Source organism: Pinus tabuliformis, chromosome 5_1, assembly GCF_031772625.1.
Source record: "Pinus tabuliformis cultivar Carrire ecotype Pingquan chromosome 5_1, CPIR1, whole genome shotgun sequence".
In the NCBI taxonomy this organism is placed as follows: Eukaryota; Viridiplantae; Streptophyta; class Pinopsida; order Pinales; family Pinaceae; genus Pinus; species Pinus tabuliformis.
In genome coordinates this window covers 314,741,808-314,766,006 of record NC_142305.1, presented here as the reverse complement: position 1 = coordinate 314,766,006, position 24,199 = coordinate 314,741,808, and the positions used below count along the sequence as shown (strand labels likewise).

Genomic DNA, 24,199 nt, shown 5'->3' with positions numbered 1-24,199 from the left:
TGAAGCAGCTATATACTCTGCTTCGTTAGTGGAAAACGAAACCGTTTCTTGAAGCCTTGACATCTTGCTAATTTCTCCACTTGCAAGAGTAAAGGCATAACCTGTAGTAGATCTCCTTTTGTCCAAATCACCTACATAATCAACATCCACATATCCGTAGACTGATCCTTCACTACCATTAAATATGATGCAATGATCACTTGTGCCTCTTAAATACCAAAGAACCCATTTCACTGCTCGCCAATGTTCTTCACCTGGATTTTCCATGAAGCCACTGACAACTCCAACTGCATGTGAAATTTCAGGTCTTGTAGATGCCATCACATACATTAAGTTGCATACAACATTAGCATATGGTACATGAGACATATACTTCTTTTCTTCATTAGTTCTAGGACTCAAAACAGAAGAAAGCTTAAAATGGGAAGCGAGTGGAACATTAACAGGTTTCACACTATTCATACTGAACTTTTCAAGTACTCTTTCCACATACTTCTGCTGTGATAACCAAATCTTACCATTTTTCCTGTCTCTGTGTATTTGCATTCCCAAGATATGTTTTGTTGCTCCAAGATCCTTCATATGAAACGTCTTAGAGAGATGAGCCCTTAACCTGTTGATCTCTTCCATGATTTTGCTTGCAATAAGCATATCGTCAGCATACAAAACTAAGATAATGAATATGCCACTGAAACTCTTGAAGTATACATAATCATCATACTCACTTCTAATAAAGTTCTGGCTCACCATGAAGGAGTCAAACTTCTTGTACCATTGCCTCGGAGACTGCCTCAGGCCATACAATGATTTCCTGAGCTTGCAAACTAATCTTCTGTTGTGACCTTGTACAAAACCTTCTGGTTGTTCCATATATATCCCTTCATTCAAATCACCATGTAGAAAATTTGTTTTAACATCTAACTGTTCTAACTCAAGGTTAAGTAATGCAATTAGTGTCAAGATAGTATGAATAGAAACATTTTTTACAACTGGTGAAAAAACATCATGAAAGTCAATACCTTCAACCTGAGAATACCCTTTTGCTACCGGCCTCACCTTATACCTTTTGATACTTCCATAAAATTTCCATTTCAATTTGAAGACCCACTTGCATCCAAAAACACTTATCCCTTCAGAAAGTTATATGGGATCCCAGGTATTGTTCTTGGCTAAGGAATCCATTTCTTCTTTCATAGTTGATTTCCATTTTTTGCTATCTGTATCATCCAATGCTTCTTGATAACAAGAAGGTTCCCCATATTCAATAATGAAAGCAAATGATGAAGTGGAATCTTCATACCTTTTGGGAGTTTTTCTTTCCCTTGTAGACCTTCTTAGAGTGACTGGTTGCTAAACTGGTTCATAAATTTCAACAGTTTCTTTTGTATCTTCATCACATTTTCCTCCAGAAGTCTCTCATTCCTTTCAACTTTCATAAAAAAGTCTAGCCTCCAACTGAATTTGTTGATTTGGCAATACCTGTTCCTGTTCAATTATTTCAACATTTGATTTTAAAAGAGAAGATTCATCAAATGTTACATCTCTACTAATGACTATCTTTCGCGACGTAGGATCCCACAACCTATATCCTTTCACCGCATAGTCATACCCAACAAAGACATAACATTTCGATTTCAGATCTAATTTTGAATGCTAAGTTTCAGGAATTATAGAATAGGCATCACAACCAAATATCCTTAAATGTGAATAATCACAAGACTGACCTGACGAAACTTCTTCAGGAAATTTATAGTTAATTGCTACTAAAGGTGATTTGTTAACTAAATAACAAGCAATGCATACTACTTTTTCCCACAACTCCTTTTGCAGGTTAGCATTACTGATCATGCTTCTGGCTCTTTCCATAAGAGTCTGATTCATACGTTCAACAACAACATTTTGCTGAGTCTAAACAACAGTTTTATGTCTAATAATTCCTTCATCCTTACAGCATTGTTCAAATTCTAGAGAAGTAAATTCACCACCATTGTCAGTTCTTAAATATTTAATTAATTTTCCTGTTCTTTTTTCTACCATTGCTTTAAATTGTTTAAAGACATTGAATACAACAACTTTCTTTTTTAACATAAATACCCAAACTTTCCAGGAGAAATCATCAATAAACGTTAAAAAATATAAATCACCTCCATATGATACAGTAGGAGATGGTCCCCACACATCAGAATGAATATAGTCCAAAATTTCTTTCCTATTATGACTTCCAGTTTTACTCTGTTTACATTGTTTTCAATACACACAATGTTTACAAAAATCCAACTTCAAGGATTTCAAATCAGGAAGTAATTTATGGTTCATGAGTACTTGAAGACCTTTCTCACTCATGTGACCCGATTTTTGATGCCATAGGTGAATACCTTCTTCTTCTTTCTTTGACACAATCGCTGCTTCACTAACCTGAGTACTTCATTTGAGTATGTAAATATTTTCGACCTTTTCTTCCTTCATAAAAACTAGGGTGCCTTTTGAGACTTTGAGCACTCCATTTTGAACTGTAAACTTATAACCATCCAAGTCCAACAGTCCTAAATAAATCAAATTTTCCTTCAATTCAAGTACATGTCTAACACTAGTTAATATTATAACTATGTTATCATACATTTTAATCATGATATTTCCTATCCCAACAGTGTGACATGATACATTATTACACATAAACACAAAACTACCATTTACAACTTCATATGAAGTAAACCATTTTTTTTGTGGATTTATGTGATGAGAAGCACCAGAGTCTAACAACCAACTTTCAAAATTCTGAGAGACATTACATACATGTAAAGTTTCATCTACCATACATAATTCTTCAACAGATAAAACTTCATCTATCATACCTGAATCAACTTGATTTTCTTCCTTCTTTGGATTATCACACTCTTTTTGTTTCCAACAGTCTTTCTTGAGGTGTCCAATTTTATTGCAGTACCAGCATTTGGCCTTACACTTTTTACCTTTTGATTTAGACCTGGAAGAGCCCCTTTTTTTCTCCCCTCTTTCTTTTGACCGTCCTCTGGCTACCATGGCTTCTGATGCAGAGGTTTCAACATTGGACTTCTTCCTTACTTCTTCAACTAACAGAGCTCCCAAAACTTAATCAAATTCCAAGGACTCAGTTGTGCTCAAACCCATAGAGGTAACAAAGTGGTCCCATGACTCAGGGAGGGAATATAGCGAGGTGATAGCTTTGTCTTCTTCTTGAAATTTAACTTCCATATCTGACAATTGGAAAATAAGTGTATTAAAAACATTTAGATGTTTTGCAAGTTTTGTACCCTCCTTCATCTGAAGACTGTATAATTGTCTTTTTAGATAAATTCTGTTGGTTAATGATTTGGTCATATATAATGTTTCCAGTTTTCCCCATAAACCTGTTGCTGAAGTTTCTTCAACTATATTGAAAAGAACTTCATCCACCAGGCATAACCTGATGGTACTGAGAGCTTGGGCATCCAAGTCCTCCCAGTCCAAATTTGTCATGCCAACAAGTTTCTTCTTCACCCTATCTAATGCTTTGTGCAACCCTTGTTGCACCAACAAATCCCTAACTTTCATTTTCCATAAAGAAAAGTTGTTCTTGTCGGTGAATTTCTCCACCTCGAACTTTGCATTCATCATTTTAGCCATTTCTTTCCTACAAATCCTTCCTCCTAGGGTTTCTGTCTTTCAACTAGGGTTTCCTGGTTACTTGAGTTTCCTTTTCTTTTTTAAACAGAACAAAAACACTACTCCAATTTCTGTTACTTAAAAGAATTCCAGAATTCTGTTCCTTTCCCCAAAAAAGAAATTGTCCCCTTTTTTTTCTTCAATTTAATGAAAATCTGTAAAATTCTTTTCTTCAATTTAATGAAAAACTACTACAGTTTTCTGGGAAAAAATTTCACTGGTTTTCTGAACTCACAACAAATAATTTTGGAAAAGATTTTCTTCCAAAAGAAAGCAATAATTTTTCACAAATACTCGAATTTTACAGTGATAAACAATATTGGTTTTCCTTCGGAAACCCTCTTCACGCAGCAATAGTGGCCTCTTCCTTATTCAACAAAGCGACAAACTTCTCCTCGATTTGCACACCAGGCGTCTCTGCAGCACTATCTTGGTATTCCCCTCAACAATGTTCCTCCAACGATCATCGGACTGCTTTGCGGCACTGTGTCATCATTCCCCTCAACAATGGTCCTCCAATGATCACCAGACTACTTTGCTGCACTGTGTCAGCATTCTACTCAACAACATTCATCCAACGATGACACCTCAACTTGAGAGAACCGACTCCTTAAAACAACGACATAGATCCTTCTGCATTCTTCCACGTGAGAGAAAAACTACAATGGGATTTTCATTTCTCAGTGGCTGTAGTGGCAGGGTATTTCCTATTTGTTCTTCCTTTTCCAGCGATCTAGCAGCAAGGTATCTGCATGATGCATTTGAGCTCGAACCTCAATGGCTCTGTTGCGTTTCACTAACCATTTTATTAATTTGACGTCTCCTTTGTCTTTCACAACGATGGAGGGAGTATCACCCTTTCTCTTTGTAATAACAATGGTTGTTCAAACTGTAACCACAACAGTTCTTCAACCTTACTCAACAACTTTCAACTTAGCCTCTGATACCAATTGTTGAACCCAGCAGTTTATCAAGCAAGAAAGAAATGTAAAGAAGTTAAAAGGGAAACTAAAATATACACACAAGTAAACACAATATTTTACGTGGTAAAACATTGACAGTGTGTCAAGGAAACATCCACGTGGTAAGGGATTGGATCTCTATTTAATCAAGAATGATTCTCCATAATTATATTCTCTCGAAAATTCACCAATTTTATAAGAGCCTCTCCTTCGTATAACTATTATTCAATATAAAACTAACCGACAGTAACTAATACGAATTTTACTCATTATTACATCATTCGTTGTCACATGTCAATATATTCAAAAAGCCATAGAAAGTTTGAAACCCTGTTGCAATGGTTAATGTGACTTTATAGACAAGGCGAGGAAGATTGTGTATAGTGTATACATCCAACGCTAGACAAGGCGGGGAAGATTGTTTGTAGTGTATACATCCAACTCGTATATAGCGTTTTTTTTTTGGAATATAGTGCACCCAATACAGTGGCGATTCCTATTTCCGCCACAGTTTTTTAATTAATGCCCCCTGACATGGGGGCGCGATAGGGAAATATAACGCGAGAAAAAAAAACTGGAGAAAAAAAAAACAGTCTCGCGTTATATTTCCCTATCGCGCCCCCATGTCAGGGGGCATTAATTAAAAAACTGTGGCGGAAATAGGAATCACCAAATACAGTTAGCTTCGTTAATGACACAATTCGGACGAGATGTCCTAGCCAGCTAAGAGACGCATTTAGTTGTAAAGGAATTTTACAGAGAGTCGTTACAACTCGGAATAAGAATGATGAGAAATGAAGTAATCACTTTTATGTGTGTTGTTCATCAATATTAAAGTAATGTAGAGATTTGGTAATTCTCTAATACTTAGTGGCCACACGTTTGTAATAAGACAACATTGGCAAAGGACTTTTTTTTCTTTGTTATATGAATATTGCTATGGCTATCGTTAATTTAAAATTTCATTTCCATTTAAATTTTCTAATATCCGTACGCTCAAGTGAATATATTTACCCACATAATTTTCTCACGTTGTCACGAGTTTAATAATAATAATAAGTGTCATCATTATTTCAATAAATATCTTAGGTAGGCCATCTATCATGCACAATGTGGGTATTGTATATGTATACTCAATGATGGCTATACTTGCATGTTAATATTTCTAAAGTGATATAATCGAATATTACATTTTTTCATTTATTTTACTACAAATTTTAAAAAATGTTAATAAATTTTCTATTTTCTAAAAATATTAATAAATATTTTAGACCTTCCCATTTTTAATAAAGAAATGTTAAATGTTAGTTACCTTTGGCATTAAACAAAACTTAAAGAGACTTTGTTGAGGAAACAACTCTGATGAGAATTTTATTGGATACATTTTATTTTATTTTGTTTATTTATTATTATTTTTTAGTTGAAAAATATGTATTTTTTAATATTATTAAAGAAAGTACAAACTACATGATTCTGTTTCAGAATAAAGTATTAAAGCTTAATGGCAAGAAACCCAAATAGAAAGTAAAAATATAGACCGACTGATGTGCTATCATCCACTGTTCATAAATACTTTGATACAAAAAACAAAATAAATAAAAGCAAGAGACATATGTTATTCCTAACTAAGAGGTCAGAATAGAGCCGAAATCAAATCTGGACTCACAATTGTATACAACATATTGAATGACCCCATGAGGAGCAGAAATGCCTCTTTAGGAGAGTATGTCTGCGATGAGGTATTTATTTTCTATTACATATAGTTTATTTTCGAGCTCACTCCATATCTTTAGACCTGGCTCCGGGAAGACGACATGGATTTTTCAGGTCTTTTGGCTACCCAATGGACTCTTTATGTTAGACAGATTAAGACTGCAAGTATTTATATTTAAGATAAAATTGATAAGATGAGATGGGTTGGTCATGTCCATAAGAACCATATTGTGGACAAATACATTTATAGGTCCATTTCCATTCGAACTAATCCTTCTGTAGAGCTATCCTAGTTTCACAAATCCTGGAAATGGAACTTCCCATTGAGTCTTAAATGTTTCGGTTGGATAGTATTGAACAACAAAGTTCTCACTTTGATGAATTTAGTTCGCAGAGGTTTCATTGGTCCTAGTATCTGCATGTTTTGCAAGCAAAACTCGGAATATATTGAACATCTCTTCTTGAACTATTTGGTTTCCTCAGAAATTTGGCTTTCAGTCTTTAGTGTATTCTAGATTGTGGAGGATTGGAAGCATAATACTTTGTTGATATGTTTTAAGCACTGGTTTCAAACACAATAAGTTTTTGGTACCCTGCCATTTTTCATCATTTGTGGCATATGGCACTACAGGAACCTGATCATTTTTTAAGATAAGCAATCTGATATTAGATACAATGTTATGGGGATTTTTTTTCATTTTTCTGAGTCTGGACCTATGAAACAAATTAAAAAATGTAGAAAGGTCATATTGTAGCACATCCGGAATGAATATCCTGTGGGTTTCTTCGATGGGGCTTGTAAATCTGGACAACGTGGATGTGGTGTTCCCATTGCTACTAAACTTGAGAAGTTTTATCACTTTTGGTGGGAGGTTCGTTCAGGTTCCAACAACATAACAAAAATCATCACACTATGGTGTCTGCTATTCACTGCTAGTTGGCTCAACATTTCAAATCTGCATATTTTCAGGGAATCTTAAGGATGCATTGATTAGATAAAGAGATGTCATATTTTTAGCCCCATCTTCTGACCTATTGGATGCAATGCATTCGTATCTTGATCAAATCATTTCAGCGCATTTATTTCAACCTTATTGGATACATATCAATGATATAATTCCACTATTTAACATATTATTGTCAATTTTATTTCATTGCAAAATAGGATAAACTTCATTATTTAAATCTAGTTTTAAAATTATTGAGTATTAAGATGAAATTGATCATTACAACCTTAAAGAATATTTGGGTATCCTCATTCTTTGATGCTCCTATCTACCTCACTCTCACATTCCTAAAAAGGAAACTTTTTAAAACTCAGAAAATTTGGTTAATATCTCCAATTCTTACGCAACATGATCTACCAATTAAAAATGAATATGTGCCCAAACAAGGCTGCATAGCTAGCATTTCCTACTGCTTAGCTTAATTATTGAATTTTGAAAGATATGAACCAAGAATTTATGACATATATTGGGATATTTGAGCTCCAATTTAAAATTTATTTTTCCCTCATTGATTGTGTGTAAAAATAATGAAGATATTTTTTTATTCATATTATTTAATACTTACTAAAATCATTGGAGCTGATGCATATTATTTCATGTTCTTCGTCATTAATGAAAATTTATATACGCTTAGCATGTTCTCCCATGTGCAACTATAATATTTATTTGCAAATATAATTGGAAATTTGTATTTGATGATTTTTTGTTTAAAAAAGCACATCAATGTATTTTTCTAATACTATACTCATAATTTTTTTATAATTTGATTCTTATTGAAAAGTTAGAAGCTAAAGTTTACTTGAAATTTCATTAAAACAAATGTTATATAGTAGGTAGTACTTGTCGCTTAGTTTAAATATAGCTAAATTAAAATAAAAACATTGAATTGATGTTAGTGTTAAAATTTAGAATTTAGTCAATTTAGGTTTTACTAATGGCTTTGCTAAATTAAAGTAAAAACATTGAATTCATTTTAGTGTTAAAATTTAGAATTTAGTCAATTTAGGTTTTACTAATGCCTTAGTCTAACTTATAGACGAAAAAGTTATTTTTACCAGAATTCACCAAAATCCAGCAATACAATTTCAAGATTTGTTGTTTTTTAAAATACATTTTTGAATGCATAAATATTAAGCACCCTTAAAACCCTAGGGCACTCCAATTATGCATATTAAACAATTTAAACTCAAGTTTCAAAAAAGAATTCTCAGATTTTGATTAGAATTAACCATCGTGAAAAAAAGTCATTTCATCTATAAGTTAGACTAGGTCATTACTAATTGGTCAATTGAGATATTTTGTTAATTGTAATGCTTCATTGTGACATTGGAGAATTTAATCCTACTTAATCATAACAATAGTCTTATTAGTCCCTCACATAATATAAAAATATATTTCCATGGACATTTTCAATAGCTATAGTTGTTTTTTAAAAATATATTATTTTCTATACCTTATTAAATTGTTTTGCAAAATTAAATGATTATAAGAATATTGTAGTTAAAAAAAACAATTTTATTTATTTATATTTAAAAAAGAAGATAAAATTATAAATTTTTAATTGTTTAGTCTCTAAAACTTAACTATGTCATTAAAATTAGATAATTATTAATCCTCTTATTAAATTACTTGATTTTGTACTTATTATTATATTAGAATATAATTAATTTGTATTTATTATTATCTTAGTATTTAAAAGTATAATTTAATTATTTTAAACCCTATTAAATATATTTATATATTAAATAAAATTTGGATTTTACCTTCATCTGGTCAAGGATGGTGGTCCGAAGTTTGAACTACCACTTGAATTCATGGATTATGTTAGCTCTCACAACTTTAATTTTTGATAAAATTTTGGATTTTACCTTCCCCTACCCAAGGATGGCGGTGCAAGGTTCTAAAAACTAGGTATGCAACCGTGTACATTTTTAGTAAGGTTTACATAATTGCCGGTATGGGAGATTGGGAAGCACATTCAAGGTTTAGATGGCATGAATTATTTCAACCCAGTAATTTGCTCGATGGTTAACGAAAGCGGTTGAGAGAATAGAAATTTGTAAGCTCTATCTTTATTTGTGAATTCGATAGACAAATAATGTTTGTAATTGTAACATACTTCTCTCAACACAAATATTTTTTGAATGACAAGTGAAATTATATAATTTATCTTTGTTTAATTTCACTATTGAGTTCAATGTTAATGAATACTACTAAAATACTATTGAGAAAACATAGATCCATTGAACTAATTGGTCCTTGCTCTATATCTATGTTATTAATTTGATATCTAAGCTTTTACAGTTGTACTCTACACGTTATTTCTTTGTCACAGTGAGAGACCTTCTCTGGTTATTGGAAGCCTTTGCTAGGCCTTCCATATCATCCCTGAAACGGTCGAAATCCTTGAAAAGAAGATATGTCTTTGCAGTTTATAGCGTTCGATAGAACATTGACCGCCTATTAATCTAGCATTGACTTTTAAAATTATCTCTCCATCCCAAATTTTAACATAAGATGGTAATATATTTTATTGATATAATAAAAAATAAATTATTTTTATTTTAAACATGATTGGGCAATAAAGTTTGAGGTCTTATTGCGGAAAGTTTGATACCGAACCTTATATAAATGAAATTTTATAAACTCCTTAATCATTCATACAAGCCATGTTGAATGCATGTTTTGTTTTTCAAGTTATTATATTTATATAAGAATTATAATTAATAAATTAATATATTTATGTATAATTATGATATATTAAATTATTATTAGTCTTTAAAGTTAGTTTAATTGGTTGAGTTCCAGTGTTTAATGTACTTTTACAATGGATAAGCAACATGTTCTATTCTCTTGACAATGTGAGTGTCAAGTTCCATGGTTGAGCTGACACCAAGCGATCCATATCCATGGTTGAGCTGACACAAAATGATCTCTTCTCATCACCTTATACAAATATTTCATTTATGTAGAAGTCAAACCACATGGGAAAAGAATACATTTTAAATTATTGTTATTAATTATTAAATTGTATATCAATACATTTATAATTTGTTAATAATTTAGTTTTATGAAATACAATTTTTATATGAAATATAAGAAATATATATATGTTTAGGCTTTTGAAAAAAGAGTAGGATTCGAAGCCAATAAATGATATATCCATTATAAACTCAAACATATAGTTAGAGAAAATAAAAACATTTCTGTGAATCGCTAAAATTATATTTAATTGACATAGTACATTATTTTAGAATTGTTATAAACATTATAGAATATTGATTCATAATTAATAAATCAAAAGTAATTGTTATAAATATAATAAAATATTGATTCATAATTAATAAATCAATAAAATGTATGAATTCATTATTATATTAATTATTTTTCCTTGATCCAATAAATACATTAATGATTTATTATTGTATTAATAAAAATTAATTTCCAAATGTTATTGTTAGTAATTATAATTATTCTTATATGGTACCAAGAGCCCAATGCAACCTCAGCCTTGGTCTGACCCCTTTCAGAGATCCATGTAGTGCTGAGCCTCTCATATTTTATTATTGCTTGGACTCAAATTCATGTAGGGTTCGCTTAGGTATACAGACTTTAATTGGGATTAGTTCACAGGTCCAGTGTCAGATTTTGGGAAATCATAAAAATTGATTTAGTAGCTGGAATTTTTGATTAGAGGATTTTTTTCCAGAGAGAAAAGCATAATGGATTATATTAAGAAAATATAAAGATCTTGATACATGGGATTCGATGGAGCCACAGTCCATCAGAATACAGGATTTTTTTTTCAGAGAGAAAAGCATAATGGATTATATTAAGAAAATATAAAGATCTTGATACATGGGATTCGATGGAGCCACATTCCATCAGAATACTGTTCCATATATGGAGAACATGTTCCACATTGGGATTTGATAAAAAATATTGGATTTATTTTTGTTTTTGGAAAAAAATACGTTGCCATTTGATATACATTTTTCCAGCAGCAATTCGATCATATTAACAAACAACGGGAACAAACCGATAATTCAAAGAAGTTTTCCTAAGCCTAATCTTAATTAGATTGTTCATTTAAAAATATTTTAAAAATACAATTCTCTTCCTGAATATAATTGTTGATTGTGAGGCTATTCAATGAATTATTTCTGGACTTAACGATTTTTTCTTTTGTTCTTAATATGCATTTTAATGTGTTTGGAAAGGAATTAAATTTGGTGACGCATAAAATGGGTTTATGTGGGATTCTAACAAAAAGCCATAATAAAATTTGAAGGGCAAATTTTGATATTTGGACATGAACATTTTTTATTTGGGGTAATTTTGGATATTTAATTAAATTGTGATACAGTGACATAATGCTCATATAAATTACTTGATGTATTAATTAATGCACAGTTTCAAAAGTACATCAATGGGTGGCTAATGCTCTCTAATGCTTGATTTATATAAGCAAGAAATCTGCGATATCATTGTCCAACAAGCTGACCACTCTATGCTTTTATGCATCTCTCCTCTATGGTTAAATTTTGTTCTTAACTGCATAGGTAAGAGTGGGACTAATCATTGTTATGAGATAGGGATTAGGTCACACTTTAAATACATGGTGTATTGCGTTTTTAAATTTTTCCATTTTGAAAGAGGTCAATATATAGTTGATTTTTGTTGGAAGTAATGGAGAAAATTAAACTTAGATTATTGTTATGACGATGATAGGATTGAGATTCTAATCTTAGACCTCAGATCCTACTATCTAGGGAGTGGTTGAAACCACCCTGTTAGTGTGAAAGTCTATATGTATTAAGTTGTTCTCCTGATTAAAGATATAGTGTGTATGAGTGTTTGTACACTCTCCAGGTATCTCACCTGGAGAGCCCTTTAAGTAATATATTATGTTTTTATAATGGTATCAGAGCTACAGGATGGAGGGACTTATAAACTGAGTGGAGGAATTGAAAGGTGTGACTAAAGTGAAGTCATCGCATAGATTGGAGGGTCAATCGCGCTGATCCACTATAACTTTTCACACATTTTCATATTATCGTTCGTCGCAGCTATCTTGTGTACAATCACGAAGATCTTCGCAATTCCGTGTTGCTAACTTGTGCCGACTGTTCGAGGAAAGCAGTCACTGTGCTAATGCCCGTGATTGAAGATCAGATCCGTGGGGAGCGCGTGGAGAAACAAAGCCTCATCAGAGCTTCTCACCCATCGTTTACTTCTGAAGTGTTTTGGATTAAGCAGCCGCCTGATTTCTTAGCTGCGCGATAAGTTTTTCAAGAAGATTCGCTTTATCTTTTCCACAACTTTTGGCCGCTGACAATGCAATATTGATGCGGATCCGTCAATTTTCCAACTAAATATTTTCTTTAGTATTCCAAATGATGCTTTTTCGCCACTCAGTAATTTCAATTCTGATTCGACATTCTTTTCTATGTCTTCAAATGCATTGAAAACATTGTGAAGATGCTCTTTGCGCGATATTAAATAATCTACGAGGAAAAAAGAAGCTAAATCCACAATATATTTCTTTGATGTGGTCATTATCAGATAGTTGCAGGGACCGGATAATGTGATTGGGCATATCGCGATGCTTTTCTTCGATGTCGAAGGTTGGTCCATCGGCTACGGCCTCTTCCATTCCCATAATGCGGTGAAGTCCTGCCCGCTTCTCGCGTGGTATTGAGAGTGGGAACCAACTAACTCAGGAGGCCAAGTTGTCGATTTGGGATCTGGTGATATACCATCCCTTGCCCAATCCGTGGATTCTGCAAGGGCCGAATTCCTCGTAAATTGGAGATTGGCAGCAGCGTTGATTTGTTTTCGCTATTGTATGGAATTCTGTGGAGACATGCAGAAGGCTGCAAAATTGCTGAAGGAAACATAGCGTTTGGATAAGAACGATCTGGTATTGTTGTCAGCGTCATCCAGCAGATTTGCCTGGGAAATTTAAATTGTTTAAGTAACCTAGAAGTTTTAGGTTATGGAGATCTGAAAACCAATTGGGTAAATTTCTCTTCTAAGTTATTATGAAAATGTGAAAGTCCTTGTTGATTTGAACCTATTTTTAGAAATATATGTTATCAGAAATTGCTAATTAAATATATTAGAATTAGATGTTGAGAACGTTTCCAGCTTGTGAGAGGTCATTTTGTTGCTCAAAGACCTGCGTGGCATAGAAACCACAATCTACAAGGTTCTACAGTTGAAGCGCTGCAAAAGGGAGAAGGTTCCTGCTTGCGTGGTTACGGGGTTGTTGGAGCTCATTAGAGGACCGTTTGGAGTCGAAAAAAAATCTCGAAGTAAGATAAACTGGACTTTAACAACATGTCTATATCTTTAGATATTTTCGATTATGATGATGATGATTTTCACATGTGGGCATTTGGAATTAGCATGGGTAGTATGTTCAAGTCAGAAGAAATTTCAGAAAAACAATGTGGTTCTGTTGATGACCACAAGAATCAAGAGGCACAGTTTATTGTGCAAGATCCTGAGATTCAATATTCACGAGATGATCTTCAGGAAGGATGTAAAGAGGAACAAAGTGTTGAATATCAATGGACGAGCCACATGAAGTTGAATGTAAATACGTCGCAAAAGAAGAATAAGCTGGAGAGAATTTAAATTGTGATGATCTCATTAATATTTGTGTATGCAGACGTTACATCAATGAATGATGAAGACATCATAGCTGACTTTCAAATGGTTGACACCAGAAATAGTGAGAGGAAAAATTCTCCTATCCAACATATTATAATCTTGAGAAGGGCAAGAAAAATAATTCAAGTTTTCCATCAATCGGGAAGAAATGAGGTGAAGAGACATCACTACCTCATGGCGAGGAAAGTAAAATTGAAGCCTTGAATCAAGATGAACAAGCATGGACTCTCAAGCAAGAAGACTAAAATGAAAACTCTGTTACCAAGTTTTTTTTTCATGTTTTAATTGTAAGCCTAGCTGAGACTAGACCAGCAGGCGTATGTTATTGTTTAGTACCCTTTCTCCATTAAGGGGGAGTGTTGGAAGTAATGGAGAAAGCTAAACTTAGATTATTGTTATGATGATGATAGGATTGAGACTCTAATCTTAGACCTCAGATCCTACTATCTAGGGAGTGGTTGAAACCACCCTATTAGTGTGAAAGCCTATATGTATTAGGTTATTCTCCTTATTAAAGATATAGTGTGTATGAGTGTTTGTACACTCTCTAGGTATCTCACCTGGAGAGCCCTTTAGGTAATATATTATGGTTCTATCAATTTTATAGTTTCACAACTTTACATTCATTTAATTTTCGATTTTGGGATCATGTAAATTTTTATTTAAATTATTAATTCAAATTTATTAAATCTAATAATATTAATATTAATATTAGTATTGGTTTTAACATGTTTTATATGATAACAAAATTTAAAATAAAATTACATTAAATTAATATTATAATTTGATCTAGATATATTTATATTTTTAAAGATTTTAATATATCCATATGATATGGTTTTTCCTTTTAAAGATTCATTTTACAAATATTTAATTAAAAGAAATATTAAAATATTTTGGAGATGATTTTGGATTCTTTGTGTTGAATTGTATTATAGTTTTTTATCTATATGGTTATTTTCATTTTTGTTTTGGGCCCACATTACTTTTTTTTTTATTATTTATTGGAGACATGACATATTTACACATTCCTCTATATTAGGTTGTAGAATTCCCTGAGAAAATTTAATTTTTCGTTTATCTTACGATGATATATATATATATATATATATATATATGATGTAATGTGTTAATTTTATGATGCAAGTTTGAATTCTAATGACTCACAGACTTATGGTGCTAACAACTAAAACAAAAAATGAATTAGATTTGATTTATTGCATAAAATGGTTCCTTTATGGGTGTCAATCTTTGATTTTATGATGTACATACGGGATCTTGCATTTTAGATAAAGCAAAATGAAATCTTATGATTTCACAAAATCAGTGTTATTTTCTTAGTTGAGCTAACGTCAACATCCAATCAAATTTAGCTATCACTCATATTTATCGACGAACTTAAAATAGGAATTAAACATAGGGAAACCCCGCTTAGATTAGGAAAAACTGCAATATTTGAAACTTAGAAGTGAGGTGCAAGGTTGTGACAACATAGGGAAACCCCCATAGGTTAGGAAAACCTACAATATCTGACACCTAGAAGTGAGCGTAAGGGTTGTCAAGGTGACAATGGGTGGGTTTTCCTATTTGTATATTCAAGTTCTCCCTTGGGGAGATGATATTTTGCTCTACTGAAAATCTAGAGATAATAGGAAGCAACCTCTAGATTATGAGCAAGTCTATTGTCATCGACAAAGGCTAAGCATCATATTAGGGACTATAAGATGAATACCAAGGAAATGTATAAAGAAAATCCTCTATAGAAAGCACTAATTGATTCCACAAAGTACTTCAAAGAAGCATAAATTTGAGTTCCCACATTACTTGAAATTCAGACCAAATCCATAGATGTGAAAATAAGTTTGAGAGTTTTCCCTCTCTAAAGAAGTTTCCAAATATAGTAAACATTAAATCAAGCATCCCATTCAAAAAAAATAAATCCTAAATCACTAAAAAGATAAGATGGTGCAAAATCTTTTGAAAACAATTAACAAATTCCAATTCCATTACGATGTGACATGAGAAACTACCTTTCGAAAAAAAAATATTAGCTCCCTTTCCAAAACAAGCTGAAATAGAAACCTATAAGAAAATATGAATATGCATTAGTCACGAACAATTACCATAGTGAAAAAATTGTCTCTCAAAAATAAAATCATTTGTTTTTTATTTTTAAATTATCACTCACAACTTTATGTCTTTGCTATTAATTAAATAATTCACACTAATTCTATCACCATGCTAGTTCACATTCTTAGGTACCGAGATAAAAAGGCAAAGAAGGAGAGATAGAGAGAAGGAGGGAGAGAAGGAGAGAGGGAGGGATATAATAACATAGTTGTAGAGAGAGAGTGTTTGGGAAGAGAGAGGATTGGAGGGAAAAGAGAGGGAGAGAGAGAGGATTGGAGGGCAAAGAGAGAGAGAGAGAGAGAGAGGAAGAATGAGAGATAGTACTTGAGAGAGAGGAGGAGAGTGATGGGGAAGAGAGAGGATTGGAGGGAAAGGAGAGAGAGAGAGAGAGAGAGAGAGAGAGAGAGATAAATGGGGGAAGTGAGAGGGAGGTAGGAGAGAAAGAGAGAGAGAGAGAAAGTGCAAGAGAGTGGACTTGAGAGAGAGGATGAGAGAGGGAGGGAGAGAGGAAGAGAGAGGTAGGGATAGGGAGATGGAGTTGGAGCACGAGAGAGGGAGGGAAGAAAAAATAAATAGAGAGTGAGAAATGGTGAGAGACAGGGAGTGACAAGGGAGAGATGGAGAGAGAATTTGTATCTTTGGGGGTGAGATAAAGACACAAAGAAGGAGAGATGGATAGAATGAGGAATATAAGGAGAGAGGAGAGAGGGGGGGATATAGTAACAGAGTTGGAGAGAGAGAGAGTGGGAGAGGTGGGAGAGGAAGGGAGAGAGAGGGAGGAAGAGAGAGAGAGGATGTGAGAGAGTGGAGAGAGGGAGGGAAAGAGAGATGGAGTTGGAGGGGGAGAGAGAGGGAGGTAAGAAGAAAGAAATAGAGAGATAAAGGTGGAGAGAGAGAGAGGAAGTGATAATGAAGATGGAGGGAGAGCGAGAGAAGACAACATGAGGGAAGAGAGATAGAAGTGGGGGAGAGGGAGAGAAGGGGAAGAGAGAGAGAGAGAGGGGGGTAGAGGAGGACGGATGGATAGATAGATATATTGGAGATATATTTCTGATGGAATTTTTATTCATTTCTCTCATACTACCCTACCATAGTTTAAAGAGACGAATATCTTCTTCAAGTGTATGAGTACTTCCAATGTAGCCATGTTCGCAACATAATGCTAAATATATTCACAGCCAATTTTAAATAATAAAATTCAAGATATATTGGAGTATGAGCAACCAGTTGATTTATTTGATATGGTATCGAGAGTTGTCGAATGATGAGGGAATAAGTTGTGTCGGTGACTGCTTGAAACCAAGATTCAATTGGATCCACATATTTATGATTCTCCAACTCATAAAAATTTTCCACAACATGATAATCGCTCCCTTCGAGGAATAAGGAATATGGTGAAAGAAAAAAGAAAAGCCCCTCAAGTTTGTGGTTTTGAGATTCAACAATAGTCTCATAATATGTTCCAATTATCAATTTCTCCTCTAATGATCTTAGATATTCCCGAGGTGAATGTTTTGTAGTGATAAGGGATGTTTCCAAATGCTCCCATTCCCCCGACCTCAAAGATATATCATGACACTCAGTAGGGGAGTTAATGGGAAGAATAGGTATTTTAAGTTATTGTGTAACCTGTTGGCATGGATTTGGGTTTGGGATATTGTTTATACTAGAGTTTGGTCTATGGTTTGAATTATGGTTAGGTCTAAGGTTTGAATTAGAGTATGGACTAGGGTTAGGTATGGGGTTTGGATAAGGGCTAGGTTTAGGGTTTGGATAAGGGCTAAGGTATGGATTAAGGATAGGATATGGATTAGGATAAGGGATAGGGTATGGATTAGGGTGTGGAATAGGGTTAGGTCTAGGGATTGGATTAGGGTTAGGGTTAAAGTAAGGTTGCACAAGTAACTAGGACCATGAAGGATGATAACTTGATGGTGCATCAAGTGGAAAATGAGGTTGATGTTGTTGATTTTGCATGAAACACTGCCCTAGTAAAGACTCTCTAAGCCATTCTTGAGGCCATGGGAATATCTCACTCGAAGAAGAGGTCTAGGGAGAGGGCCACTACGACCATGAATTAGGTTATTCAATTGGAGGAGGATCAAAAGTTTTCCATGGGACTGTAGGATTATAAATTTGTTGAGGAACCTCCTTAGGATAATAAGTATTAATCCAAGTATTAAATGGTGATGGGTTTTGAGTTATACCTAGTAGTTGATTTGATTCCTTACTTGATTTCCTGAGTACATAGAGAGTCTTAATATCAAATTTAAGATATGTAACTTCTAAATCTTATCTAATTTTAAACATGTAACCTTTAAAAATAAAACACATAATTTTATTAAATTTTAAACCTATAATCTTTAAATATAATATACATAATTTCTAATAAAAATCTGTTAAATTATAAAAATTATATAATCTCTTAAAGTTATATATTAACTTTAACATGACCACACCTAAAGAACAAATCTTATGGTCCCATTTATGTTTTTTTGAAATAAATTCTCTACGAGAAAAACTAAAGCAAGCTTTATAAATTAAATGCTTTAAAAAAAAAAGTACCATGACAATGTAATAAAAGATAATATTTCATAAATAATATAAATAATAATTAATATAATATTTATTAAAAATTAAAAATTAATAATTTTTAAAGATCATATAAATGAACATAAAATTAATTAATATAAAATTATTAAAAAATAAAAAATGGTATATAATAAATTAAATATAACTATAAATGTTTTATTACTGTAGAAATATAAATCATTATTTCCCAAAAAAAATCAATCATTCTAGTGGACAAACAAATTATTTATCTACTTAAAATCCTTTAACCAGAAATCACAAATTATACCTTCACGTTTTTGTTTAATTCAAGCAATTACACACCGACGTTTTTGTTTAATTGCATAACACAATAGATAAAAATGTTTTTAAAGCTCAGTAAATTTTATGGGACCATATACAACGACCTAAACCAATGCAATTACAACTTTGATTTTTGATTTGTACATAAACCATTATGTAAAACCCAAAATTCACCATCGAAAATATTTATGTAAATGAAAATAATACCATAATTGATACAAACCCAGAAAAGAGTATGTAAAAACTAGAAATTGACAATCGAAAATATTTATGTAAATGAAAATAATATCATAATTGATACAAAACCCGAAACGAGTATCGTGTTTATTCCTTAGATGCTTTTTGTGGTTTAAGCTTGGATGATACCATGTTGGGTTTTCAGAATCCCCAGCTGAACCTCAGTGGCAGTATCATGGATGTCGTCATATAGATATATCAATCAACAACAACTCTTGAAGGTCTCCACTGCGCTCACTTACAAGGTTGCAGCAACAGTAAAGTATGTACAACAATAAACCACAACCTGACAGAAATACATAAATAAATTTACGTGACATTTAATTTGTGTATAGTGTAACATATTATAAAATAACGTCGAACCCCACATTTGATTCACTAATTTTCACTTGAGCACCATAGCAAGCACAGACTCAGCTTGTGGGCAATTTAGGAGAACAAGCACTAACTCGTCAGCCATTTTTAGCAGGCTTGGACGATCGTTGAAGAGGTGATATTTTGCAAGAGCACTCATTGCCAAATCCGACAGAAGTTCGATGTCTTGGAGCGTCCCTCCATCCCATAGCGGACCCTCGTAAACGTATTTAGGGATCAACGCCACAAATAGCCAGTGCGATTTCTTGAAAAAGACTAGAGACATTGCTTCGTTTACAATAAATCCAGATGGTATCACTGACGTTACCGGAATTTAAAAAAAAAATGGTATCAATGATATTACGAGAAAGTATAATATAATTATTCTGGTCCAACCCGTGATGTCCATACTAAAAATATATTACTGGATCCAGTACCATTCGCTCATAAATCACAGGTTTCCCTACTCTAAAAAGATTAAATATTTTTATTAGCACGTTCAAAATACAGTAAACTTAATAATCTACTCAACCCTACTAATAGTTTTTCCTGAAATTTACTCAAACACACTGATTGTTTAGTGTCTTTTGGAAATGAAAATATCCTACGCTACAACCCTCCCACAATTCAAAAAAATGATAAATTAAACAAACAGAGTATTGCCTCATAACACAGTGGATCCCATTGTGAAGAGTCCAGTAAGAAAGAAGCTGGATGTGCGCATCAAACTTTCAGATCTTTGCACTCACTATGCTTTTTTCCTCTCTCCTTCACTTGCAAATAATCATTTTCTTCACGTTCCTCTTCCCAAGCAAACGAAGGCAGGGTAGATTCAGCATTGCCAATTCTGTAAGTGTAATATATGACACTGCCATTTCCTGTAAGCTCCTATTGACTTATCATTTCACAAGTATAAGCCTGTGGGAAAACTGGTTTGGTCCATGAGGATTGACACCCGCCACCATTGACATGAACTGCAATAGAGAATATCAGAGGCCTGAAACAACTTAATACCCTCTCCACTAATGCTTCCAGATCACAATCCTTCGGATCATAACCCATGGCTTCAAAGCTTGCATAGCTGAAACCATCCTCAGGAGTTACATGAATTGTCGATAGAGCTGGTCCTTCAATTGAATTCATGGAGTAACCGCAAGGATCAAATTCAAAATCACGGATTTTAGCTTGAGGAAGAATTTTGGATATACCAGAATTAAGTGTCATTTCTGCTGCAGAATTACAATGATCCTTGTAAAACAGGGAAGCACACTTGCGGTCAAGCTGAGTCATGCACATCTCCAATGTAAAAATTGGGGAAGACGCACCCTCCGATGTGAAATCATCAGCAGACGCTGAGTAGATATGCCAGTTGTAAGACGTTCCAGAATTTCCCATAACATAAGCCATCCTACCGGATCCTAGAGCTCCAAAGTACTTATCCAGATATGAGACTTCCTCAGAAAAGCTGCGATGAGGAAATGACTGGGCTCCAGGAAAGATAAAAGTTCCACGAGTGTATTTAACATTTTTAACGGAGAGACACAGGCTGCTTGCATTGCTCAATATCAGAGGGATGGAAAGCAGCAGCTTGGTTGTCCCACAGGTCTTGAGAATAATCTTGAATGGGTAAACAAAGAGACTCGACTCTGACAGGACATATGAATCAACGTGTTCATTACAGAGCTCAGAAACAATGGTGCATTCAGCAGCTTTGAGGATTTCATCCAATTGGGCTCGACTGAGTGCCCTTAGGTCCCTGCCCTCTGATTCACTAAAAAATGAACGATGGGCTGTCCGGTAGTAAAAGCAAGAGCGGATGCCTTAAAATTGGCTTGTAGTCCACAAAAAAGCTTCAGCGCCTTCTCATCAGCATCGGTTGAATTCATAACTTCTATCATCATAAAAATGAGAAAGCAGAGTGCTGAGTGATTTAAACAGACATGTAGGATGCCGAAGAAACTCTTTGTAGATTATTGTTGAAATATTCATTCCAACTGCCGTGCAGCGCTTTTTTTGCAAAACCACCAGATCTTCCATCGCACCGCTTTTCACGAGCAAGTGGTTTTCCTCCGGAGGGCAGCGATAATGTACACCAGCTGACACGTGCACAACAGTTTTGTTAAAACGGTTTTCATCGGAGCATAAAGTTCGTGTGGATTGAGCAAGCGATATCCGTTCAATTGAAATCAAGGCTTTTCATCGAGCATAAAGTTCGTGTGGATTAAGCAAGCGATATCCGTTCGATTGAAATCAAGGTTGTCCACCGTCGATTGAAACCAAAGCTGCGTACAGGCCTGCACATGGAGCTGACGTGAAGTAGAAGTTTCGTTTTGACCGCCGTTTGTATCAGTAAAGCATTTAATAAAATTTACTGTGGTCGTAAATGTAGGTAAAACTTTTAATTTTAATGTTTTTTTATTATTGTCGGGAGTATGGCAATAGGTAATAGTATTGTTATGTTTTTTTGTTGTATTATTGTATATGCAATGAACTTGCAATGTGAAGCTTGTAGTAGTGCAAAAGGAGTTTTTGTTGGTTGTCCGTTGAAAAACGAAGGGGAATATGCAATACGCAGCAGCCTAAATATATCAAGTTTTTGTTGAAAGGGGAATGCTTTTTTGTTGTTCAGTGAAATGAAATGAAATGTTTTTACGCACTGTATGTAATTTTTGTTATATATGAAATGTAATGCGCAACAGCATATGTAAAAGAAATTTTTCTTTACAGCAGTAAATGTAAGATTTTGTTTACACACAGCAGTGTGAAAATATACAGCTGAGACAGAGTAATTTGTTTTATGAGAGACAGTGAAGGTTTTGGAACTGCATTTGAAGCGTTCCTGGTGTAATCCCTCAGGAAGAGGAAGAAGTTTGTAACAGGCAGTATTTATTAATGAATAGAAATCTTTTTATGTGTGTGAAAAACTATGTTCTTCTTCAACAAACAAATTTTTGATCCTGTAATTAAAACATCGCATTTTCTCTGTTCTGTTCAAGTTATTTTGTTTTGGAATTAAACAAAAAATTTCCAACAATTATCAACAACATGTTCATTGTGCAGCAGCTGCGAAGAGCATCAGCTGAGCGGGTAGAAACTCTTTGTAGATTATCAACAACATGTTCATCGTGCAGCGGCTGCGAAGAACATCAGCTGAGCGGATAGATAATTTCAAATTTGCAGCAGGGTTGTCAAATTCAAATTAGCCTGCCACTAATGCATATATTGTATTGTATGCCGTCATATTCGTAAGCTACGCTAAGGTGGTGGCCAGGAGATTTTGGAGGTCCCAAAGGGAGATGCGTCCTCTGTAGGTCTCATCTTCCTCCATGGCAACTACTTTCAGACAAATGTGGTCAGGAATGTTGTGGTCAAAGAGGGTGGCAATGGAGGCGTCGTCTAGAGAAGTTGGGGGCCGCCCGTGCCTTCGACCGTCCATGCCCTTTGTCACAGGCAGGGTGCCATTCCCTACCTGTGTCATTGCTCATGAGAGGCCATCCAAATAACTCAAAGGCCTATGAGGGGAGAAATAACTGAGAGGCCAGGCTGTTGCAGAATATAAAACTCGAGTAGGTAAAGTGGGTTGCATGTTCCAAGACAGTGGAATGAATATAAAAATGCGAGCTTGTGTGTCATCTATGGAGGGACCTTCACCACAAATCAAATATCATCAAGACGGGTAAATTGCCCCTATCACTGAAATCTAGAAGACTTTGCAAAACTATTTTATTTTCTATTCAAAGAGTATTTTAATTTTAATTACATTAATTATTATATATTTAGAACTTTTAAAAGAGTTTCTAAATTCGGAATGAACTGAATTATCATTCTACTCGTTTTTATTTTTATTTTTAAATGAACTCAGTCATAAGTGAAAGCAAAAAGAAATACAAACGCTAAGTAGTATCAAAAAGTGAGCGAGGGCCAGTTGGAACTTTCCATACCCTCACCATCTGCAAATGAATATGGAGATTATTAACATTTTTAGACATTATATAATGAGCCACTCAGTTGGTTTGACGTAGCTGAACTAGATAGGACCGGTTGTGTCATGCCCCCAGGTTTACGGTAGTCTTTCAACTATATTTGGCGAGGTGCGGCATCACCGAACACTTTCTTTTCACCAATACTTATGTTCATGGACTACGCCTAACCACTTGCCCTACTTAGTTTGTGTTTCTCAACCAAGTAATTATTATGTTTCCTTTATACCAATGAACACCCATACACATTCATTATCATCAGCAATTATAAATGAAGAACACAATTGCACAGTATAAAGGGAGGGGCAACTCCCTGAACAATGAGTTTGCCTGAATATATTATTAATCAACTTTCCAATATTACAAAGCTTCACAAGTATACCTTGGAAACACCAAGTTTCATACTTAACCAAATTTACAACTTGTCACACCTTTGTGTGCCAACCAAAGTTCCTTGCCCAAACTGGACGGGAGCGCCATCACACTAGCTGCTAACCTCACTTCTCATCTGAACCTTGTTTCGTGCATGATGGGCTGGCGACCTCACCAAGTCACCGAGACACCCTCGTTTCTCGTTCGCACG

General features: G+C 34.1%; 1 pseudogene; it reads right to left on the bottom strand.

Moving 5' to 3' along the window:
* Positions 1-20,359: 20,359 nt before the first annotated feature.
* Positions 20,360-21,673, bottom strand: LOC149164623 (S-adenosylmethionine decarboxylase proenzyme pseudogene; annotated as a pseudogene).
* Positions 21,674-24,199: the final 2,526 nt, after the last annotated feature.